Source organism: Chinchilla lanigera, unplaced genomic scaffold (assembly GCF_000276665.1).
Source record: "Chinchilla lanigera isolate Chin_1 unplaced genomic scaffold, ChiLan1.0 scaffold00146, whole genome shotgun sequence".
NCBI lineage: Eukaryota > Metazoa > Chordata > Mammalia > Rodentia > Chinchillidae > Chinchilla > Chinchilla lanigera.
Window position 1 is genome coordinate 335,904 of NW_004955547.1, and position 9,336 is coordinate 345,239.

Genomic DNA, 9,336 nt, shown 5'->3' on the forward strand with positions numbered 1-9,336 from the left:
GCGCGTCTGCTGCGTGGGGCGGTGCTGCGCGTGTTGGCCGCGGGCGCGATTGGCCGCCCCGAGCTCGCCCGGCGCCCTGCCTACCCCGGCCGCTTTCCGGTGACCCCGCCGCAAAACTCGCCTCGAACTTGAGACCCTGCTCTAGCAATAGTTAACCTGTGGCTGTCACCCCGGCCAGAGCTGACTGTGCCTGAGGGGTTTAAGGTCGAAGGTTAATGGCGAATGGACTTTTCTAGGTACTTGTTGACATTTACTTGTACTTTATCTTTAGCTGTATGCGTAACTTAGGAATTTAAGTCAAGAAAGGGTACCGGGTGGGGCCTGCAGCTCTGTGGCACAGCGCCTGCCTGTCAAGCTCAAGGTCCTGAGTTCGATTCCCGGTACCCGCCCCAAGATTGCATTGGATAACTTTTGTTTGTTTGTTTGAAATAGGATCTCACTATGTAATTCAGGCTGGCTTCGAATTCGAAGCGATACTCCTGCCTCAGCCTCCCGAGTGCTGGAATTAAGAGGAGTGCCACCAGCCTGGCAAAAGCCACAGTTCTATGGCTTGTGTATATACATTTACTTATGTAATTACTAGATGAACTCTTCCTGATGTTTCCTTGTCCTGTCTCTGCCTGCCTCCAGAGTGCTGGGATTACCGCCACGCCTGGCCGAGATTTTTTTTTTAAGGAATAGGTAAAATTGATCTTGATACTTAGTATCTTCAGTCCCCCCACTTCATTATGGATATTTCGTGCTTCTTGTAGAAATGCTGCAAAATACAGAAGAATGTGATCACAGAATCAGCATATATTGGGAGTTTGGTTTAAAGATTTTTCTTGTTCTGTGGCTGGAACTGCCTGCTCCCACGCTAGGGTTTGAACCAGGACTGCCCATATGCTAGGCAAGCACTGTTAACATTGTGCTATATCCTCAGTTGTAATTACGTATGTGTATATGTATGTATGTATGTATTGGGTTTTTGGAGACAGGGTCTTACTAAATTATTCAGGCTGGCCTTGAACTCTTGAGTAGCTGGAATTATTGATGTGAAACACCCAGTCTCAGTACTTTACCATTTTAAGCGTTTTAAAGTTTTTGGTGATATAGGACTAATCATTCTTGTTCTTTCCTCATGGATTGATGTGTGAAGACCAAAGGAGATGATGTGTGTAAAAGCATTTTTAAAGTTAGAGAAGATTTTGTGTAAATGTAGTCAGTAATAATGTTATAGAAGCCACTTCTGCTGGCCTGAAGAATTTCATTTTATTTCATAAACTTCCCAAGGGTGTTAATATCCTCTGGGGAAATCACTGAATCTTCTTAGGAAGGCATAAAATGGGACTGAATGCCGTCTTCTAAATTTGCCTTTGCTACTTTGATTTCGCTCTAGAATCTGGTGCAAGTATTTTCTGCTGAACCCAGTTTTGTTCCCCCAGAGTTTCTACTCAGATTTCATGGAGCTCTCTGTAGTTATTATATTATGCACATTTTTCAAAGACATTGCTCAAGACAAAAGAGAGAAAGGCTACAGGGATTGGATTGGTTTTTTTTAGGGCCACTTGAGTGACCCCCAGAAGGTAGGTTCTACCTTGAGCCAGCTAAAAAATTTGAAGGTTGCAGTACTCTTGGATCCGGTAACAGGGGTGTAGATTTGCTCTAGACATTGTTGTGATTAAATCTAGGGGATTAGGTGGGGTGAGTCAGATGCAAGCTCTATGCTCACAGTGTGAAGTCCCTGCACAATTAACTAGAATCCAAAAACTTTGGGGAAAGAAGCAAAGAGCTTCTAGGGTGCTGGTGAAGTGCCCTAATTTATGCTTCCTCTTACTTGTGCTAAATATAGTGTTATTGGGGAAGGATTACTGGTTTATACTGAAGAGGATTAAGTATTTAGGACATTGGGGCCTCCTTACATACAATTGAGTTCTGTCAAACAGTTGTGGTTAGAGAGAGGGAAATTCACTAGTGTCAAAACTTGATACAAAACATAGAATTATCTTGGAAGTGGTGGGCGTCCAGCTCCAGCTGCTCAAGAGATGGATTCAGTGTTAGCTAATCCAGGGATTTGGGTCGAATTTAAGGGAGAGCCTAAACATTTTAAGGTCTTGATCTGAGACAATTAAAGCCCAGCCCTGGTTGAATTGGAATTCCTTGGATTGTCCTGAAACTGAGCTGATCTATCTCCAGGGAGTGGTAGGAAAAGTATCAGGCTAATGACCAATTACTTCATCAAAGTCTCCAACACATCCTGTTATCACTTAGTGGTTACTAGGCTGTGTCAAAACACCTTACAGACCTGTGGGTAGGAGGAACAGTGAAAATGTACCAGAGACGTATGCCATTTAAACAATAGTTTTACCGGGTGTGGTGGTGCACACCTGTACTCCCAGCACCTGGGTAGGCTGAGGCAGGAGGGTTGTTGTGAGTTGGAGGCCAGCCTGGACTGCATAGTGAGACCTTTTCTCAAAAAAACAAAAAAAGAATAGTTTTAACCAGTAATAAGGTTTATCATGGTCCTTTGTATTTCAGCTTACAGTTACATTAGACCACTCCCAATATAACTTTACTCTCACTTAGGGAAAAAAAAATTTTTTTTTTTTGGTCTTTTTGAAACAAGGTCTTGCTAGTTTAGGCTTGCCTTGAGCTCACTTTGTAGCCCAGGCTGGTTTTGAACTCAAAATGATTCTCCTACCTCAGCCTCCCAAGTGCTTGGATTACAGGTTTGTGCCACCACACCCTGCTCATTTAGGGAAATATTAAACCTCCACAATACAGGTAGTTGTGAGTTACAGTAGAGTAATTTTTAAAAATTAGTTTCCATGACATGCAGATCAGGCCCAGGTAAATGTCGTGTAAAACTAGGCTTTATTATTATTTTTGTGGCGGGGGTGTGATATTTTGAGCCAGGGTCTTGCTGTGTAGTTCAGGCTGAGCTTGAACTGTACTACCATTATGTAGTCCAGGATGGCTTCTTGGCAGTCCTCCTAAGGGCTGGGATTATAGGCATGTGCCACCATGCCCAGCCTAATTAATTTTTTCTTTTTTGAGACAGGGTCTCGCTATGCAGTTCAAGTGGCATTGAGCTCACTTTGTAGCCCAGGCGGGTCTCAAACTCGCAAGGATCCTCCTGCCTCAGCCTCTTGAGTGCTGGGATTACAGGCATGTGCCACCACACCTGGCTCCCTTTTCTAATTTTAAAAGCTAAACCTTTTGGTTAAAATGTATTCTTGTGCTATGTAAAAAGCCCTATTCTAAGCACTTTATTAATTACCTCACTTAGTCCTCAACCCTATGAAATAAATATATTATTACTGTACTTTATAAATGTCAAACTGAAACATAGTGGGGTTTAGTGCCAGAAGCTTGCTTCATGTTACCCAACTAAAGAAATAGTCAGGATTTAAAGAGCAGGAAAACAAGAGGTTCATTTTGGTGATTGAACCCAGAGCTTCACACATGGATTCCAACCGCAGGGGATGCTCTTAACCTCACTATATTAGGGACATGGTTATGCGGAAGTGTAAGAGCTACTGAACAGTGACAATCATTGCCCTCTTCAAGAACCATCTAGGATTTTTCTAAGTAGCAGGTTGGTATCTTCTGGGTATTTGGAGACAGTTGAATTAATACAATAGGAGGAAAAACAGCAGTTCACAATGTAATATTTAAAAGTGAACTTATTTTTCTTTGATTCACTGGCAATGTTAAGTTGTATACATTGAGGCTGCTTCTGTCCTGGCTTAGCATTTGTCTGGCCTCTTTCCTTCCTTCCTTCCTTCCCTCCCTGCCTTCCCTTCTTTCCCCTTCCCTCCCTTCCCTTCCTTTCCTCCTCCCCCTTCTCCGTCCCCTCCCCTGTTTTATTTTGGGAAGCTATTTTGAGCCAGGGTTTTGCTATGTAGTTCAGGCTGGCCTTGAACTGTACTACCATTATGTAGTCCAGGATGGCTTCTTGGCAATCCTCCTTCCTCAGCCTCCTAAGGGCTGGGATTATCAGCATGTGTCACCATAACCCAGCCTAAATTATTTTATTTTATTTTATTTTATTTTATTTTATTTTATTTTATTTTATTTTATTTTTTGATACCAAGGATGGAACTCAGTCTAATTAATTGTAAAAGCTAGACTTGTAAAAGTCTAGCTAGGGGTTAAACCCAAGTCCTCATGCATAGTAAGCAAATGCTTTTCCATAGAGTTGTATCCTCAGCCCTCAGCAAGTTATTTTTCAAAACCAAGACTACTTAAAATGAATACTGAATATATGATAGTTTCTGTTTTGCATAGGTTTGGCAACTGCAGTATGTTTCATCTGCACTTTAGTCACTAGGTGTGTTGGAAGAGTATTGTAGGGATTTAAGGGTTGACCTTTGATAATTTTCATTTTAGGGCAAAGGTAAGGAAGATACACCTGGAACAAATGCAGCAAGGATTAAACAGGACATACATGTCCACTGATGATCTGTTGTCTCCTTCCACCTCTGCTGTACTTCCTTCCTCAAGCTGAAACAGGCTGCACATAATTTAGAGCTGGGCATGATGGGGCACGTCTATAATGCCAGCACTCAGAAGCAGGAGGGGCTACACACCAAGATCGTGTCTCAAAAAAAGAGAAAGAAATACCTAAAATACCTAACTCAATGTCATTGTGTTTTCTTTCTTGGTAAAGCTAGACCGTAAGCCCTTAGCTTTTTGTTTTGTAATTTTGAGTCAGTCCCACTGGTAGAAGAGGCTGACCCTGGGAACCACAGAAGAATTTTGACAGATTCTGACAAAATTTAGAGTTCCTGCCTTAAACCAATGAAGGCATAAAATAAGGCTTTGAACCAAATTAAAGAAATTTGGTTATCGGTAATGCCTGAACATTTGTGTTTGCAGTTGCAGCATAGGCAAATTTCCCATGACCCCAGAAGGCACTGTCCATGTTGTATTTTATGTAAATAATCCCTTTTCTCTGCTTTAGAGGTGAGTATTTATAGAACTGGGGGGGTGGGAGAGGATCCATCATCTAGATTTCTGTAGGATTTGTGGTTTAGCATGAGACAGATGAGGGTTGTTAATGATTTTGTTACGGGTTTACATGTGTGTTAGAGGCAGTGTTGAGTTTTTGAGCAACTTGTACTTTTTTATTTACTTTAAAAATAAACATGTAATACAATTTTAATATGCTTTTTTTTTTTACAAGCATGTGCCACCATACCAAATTTATACTTTTTAAAGCAAAGATTTTCATTTAACTGTAGAGCCCTTTTATGATAGCTGAGTTACTTGTCTAATGGTTTGAATACTTGAAGTTCTGTTAAGAGCCAGCCTTTTGTGGGACTGAAAATACTTTGGTCTGAGACTGCTGTTTTTGAGTTATGAGTGCAATTTAATCTTGTTCAGCTGAGTTTACAATATTGGCTTTTTAAAATGTAGGTATCTCTTGCTTAGTTTCTGAGCATGCCTGATTAAGGCTAAGGTGGAAACCTGGTAAGCTTATTCCATCTGGTAAATCTTGCAGAAACATTTTATCTTGTTGCTTGTTTTTGCATTAGTTGTTCTCGATCTGGAATAACCCTATCATAATTTCTTGGTTTTTTTTGTTTTTTGTTTTTTGTTTTTTTGTCTTTTTGAGACAGGGTCTTGCTATGCAGTTCAGGCTGGCCTGGAACTCACAATGATCCTACTGCCTCAGCCTCCCAAGTTGGTGGTATTACAGGCATGTGCCACCACACCCAGCAATTTCTTTTTTTTCTTTTTTTAATTTTTTATTTTAAAAATAAAAGGAGGAAGACATTAACAGACAGACAGCATTTTACAAAATAGTAAAAGAACAGTACAGACAGTACAGAGTTACAAACAAAGTGGTAGGGAATTAACAATGCTTGTTGTATTACATATTGATATCTTCAAAGTGGTTTCTCATGAAAACAGATATAGACATGCAATGCTGATCAACCAAGGACTCATTGACAGTTTCTTTCAGCAAAGAAATACAAGACAATAGAGCAGCCATGTTAACTATCCTGTATATACATACATACAAAATTTCTCCTTCTTTCCCTTCTCTTTTCCCACATCCCAGTTGCCCTTTACCTTTGAGTGCTTTCCTATCAATTCACAATGTCTGTCATATCTCCTAGTTTAAATTAACTCTTTCAGGTTTTACACTAGTGAAACAGTGCAGTGCTTGCACGTGTATGTTTGATTTATTTCACTTATGAGTATTGTCTCTAGTTGTGACCATTTACCTATAAAAGCCTTGAGTTTATCTTTCTTTATAGCTGAGTAATATTTCATTATATAAAAGTACCACAATTATCTTATCCAGTCTTCAGTGGATGGACATTGGGTTGCTTCCACAATTTAGCATTTACAAATTGTGCTGCTATGAACATAGGTGCACATATATCACTGTGATACGACGTTTTTAGATCTTCTGGGAAAATACCCAGCAGGGGGATAGCTGAGTTGAATGGGACCTCTAGACCTAGTTTTCTGAGGAATCTCCAAACTGATTTCCACAGTACACTCAGCAATTTCTTGATTCTAAAACCTACCATTTTCCCCTCAGTTTTTCACATTTCTAAAATAAATTGTTACATACATTGTTATATGCATTAAATGTGTACTTTAATTTTTTTCTTCATAATGCCATTAAAATGGCTCTGCACTTTTGCATCTTTATAATTTGGTAGTTACACATAGTGCTTAAATTTTGGAAAAGGTTCTAATAATAAAGAATAGGTTTTAGCTTGGCAAGGCTGAGTGAGGCAGGACCATTGCCGCAAGTTCGAGGGCAGCTTGGGCTACATAGTGAGACCCTGTCTCAAAAAACAAACCTTATAAGCTAGTACGAATTCGAGGTGGAATTACTATTTGACATCTCCCTGTTTACCCATACAGGCTTTGATGGTTTTGATTTTTTTCATCAACTATTGTAAGAGAATCCACGATGAATGTAATCATTACGTCCTCCAAATACACTAATAAACAACTAAGGCTGGGCATGGTGGCACACGCCTGTAATCCCAGCAATCGGGAGGCTGAGGCAGGATCGTTGCAAGTTCGGGACCAGCCTGGGCTACAAAGTGAGCTCAAGGCCAGCCTGAACTGCACAGTGAGACCCTGGGATTACAGGCAAAGTGTGCCACCACACCTGGCTAACAAAGAGTTGCATAGGCTGGGTATGGTGGGGCATGTCTGTAGTCACAGCATTCAGGAAGCTGAGGCAAGAGGATCGCTATGAGTTGAAACCAGCCTGGGCTATATAGTGAGTTAAAATCCAGCCTCAACTACATACCGAGACCATGTCTCCAAAAAGCAAAGAAAAGAGAAGAGAAAAGAAAAAGAATCCCAAGAAGAGACAGTACCCCTGGGACATGTCAGAGGACAAACTAGGAAAAAGTGATTTCTGCCATTGTCATCTCCTGCAGTTTGCGCTCAGAGGTGTCTGGTTACATGAGTATTACCCCTTTCTGACTAATGGTCCTCTGGGTATTTGAGGCTTTCTCTCCCTTTTGAGTCTTGAAATTGGAAACAATAGATTCTTCTCTGTTGCTGTTGTGAGTACTGAAAAGGTTGGCTTTGCAGGTTGCTTCAGTGTTGTTGCAAGTCGTGTCTAGGGATGTCATTAGGGGTGTTAATGGATGCCTTAAACAGAGACACTTTGCAGGTCCTGAATTCTGCCATCCTGTAAGTGTATTCTCTAGAGGATGTGTTCATCATGGGTTAGGAAGGTTGCGCTTGACCTTGCAACAGCTTGCAATAATTGCACCATCTAGATAAGTGAGCCCAGAGCTGGATGACTTAGAGCAGCGGCTTTAGCAGGTTGGTTCTTCAGTCTTTCAACTGTATCCATCCTTAGGAACAGAAACAACAAAAGAAGTAAGGTGAGTGGGATACTGGTGAGACAAAGGCAATGAAAGAAAGCCAGCCAGCCATTGTGATTGTTTCACTGAGGGAGAAGAGCCTCAAGAAACTAGTGGTAGTGATGCTTGTGGATTCTAACAGTGGTCTCTTTTCACTGGTCCAAGGTTCCTCAGGAAATTGATTTCAGGATTGTATATAATTCATTGTTTAGATTTTTTGTTTGTTGTGTGTGTGTGTGTGTGTCTTTTTGAGACAGGGTCTCGCTATGCAGTTCAGGCTGGCCTTGGGATCACTTTGTAGCCCCGGCTGGTCTCGAACTCGCAAGGATCCTCCTGCCTCAGCCTTTCGAGTGCCATTGCTTAGATTAATTATGCTGAGTGAGTATTGTGCCTGTGCTGTTTAGAATAGGCATTAATAGTTGGCCTTTCAAAAGGCTTATCTTTCTGGTTGTTTTGTGTAGTTGTTTTTGTTTTTGAGGTAAGGTCACATTGTGTAGTTTAGGTAGGCAGACTTTAAATTCACTATGTAGTCCAGACTGGCCTCGAATTTATACTGATCCTCATGCCTCAGCCTCTCAAATGCTGGGATTATAGGCATGTGCCACTGTGCCGGACAAACACTTTGGTGTTTGAATCCTCTTCTTTCCCCTCCTCCCTGTTTGTTAGATTTGAAATAGATAGGCATCATGGGTCTGATAATAATTTGGTGATTTGTACTTAGGAAAGATGAGGACTCTTGATCAGATCTTTTAGTTCTGTTGATTGTGTTTATTTAGGGTGCATGCAAGGTGGGAGAGGGAGCAAAATTTAAGAGCATGATTTTATGATGTTGATTACAGTAATTGAGGTATGGTTCACTTTTAAAATGCCCTTTCTCTAGTGCACGCCTGTAATCCCAGCGCTTGGGAGATTGAGGCAGGAGGATCATTGTGAGTTCAAGGTCAGCCTGGGCTACATAGTAAACTCAAGGACAGCCTGAACTTCACAGTGAGACCCTGTTTCAAAAAAAAAAAAAAAGCCCTTCCAAGCTGGGTGTGCATTCCTGCTAGCACTTGGGATACTGAGGCAGGACTGCCACGAAATGAAGGCCTGAATTAGAGTTAGGCCCCGTCTCAAAACAAAACAAAAACCCATGGTGCCTGACAGTTTCTAAAAGATAAATAGGTATAGATATGATAAAGTAAATATGGTAAAATACTACATTTAGGATATCTTGCTGAAGGATATAAAAGAAACCTTGACCTGTTCCAATCTTTATAAGAAAGGTTCCAAAACTAAAATAAAACTAGAAAATCCTTTTTGCCTAAATTTATTTTCATAGAGGTATAGAAATTTTCTTGTAAAATTGTGAATTCCTTTCATTTCTAAAATGTATTAAGTAGACAATTCCTACATATGCATATTTAAAACCAGTCCTAGTACAGCTTTACTTTTAATTCTTGAGGGAATTCTCTTAGCTTTTTCTTTTTTTCTTTTTTTTTTTTTTTTTTTTTTTTTTTTT

At 40.6% G+C, this 9,336-nt stretch overlaps 1 protein-coding gene across 2 annotated transcripts in view; it reads left to right on the forward strand.

Moving 5' to 3' along the window:
- Positions 1-9,336, forward strand: part of Tmbim6 (transmembrane BAX inhibitor motif containing 6) — a 23,160-nt gene that overhangs the window by 560 nt on the left and 13,264 nt on the right. Inside the window, exon 1 of one of the 2 annotated variants that reach the window (XM_013508467.1) lies at positions 4,372-4,378. The exons of the other annotated variant lie outside the window; for it this stretch is intronic. The gene's annotated coding sequence lies outside the window, so the exon portion shown is untranslated. Of the gene's footprint in view, positions 1-4,371; positions 4,379-9,336 lie in introns of those variants that run through there. 2 annotated transcript variants of the gene reach the window in all.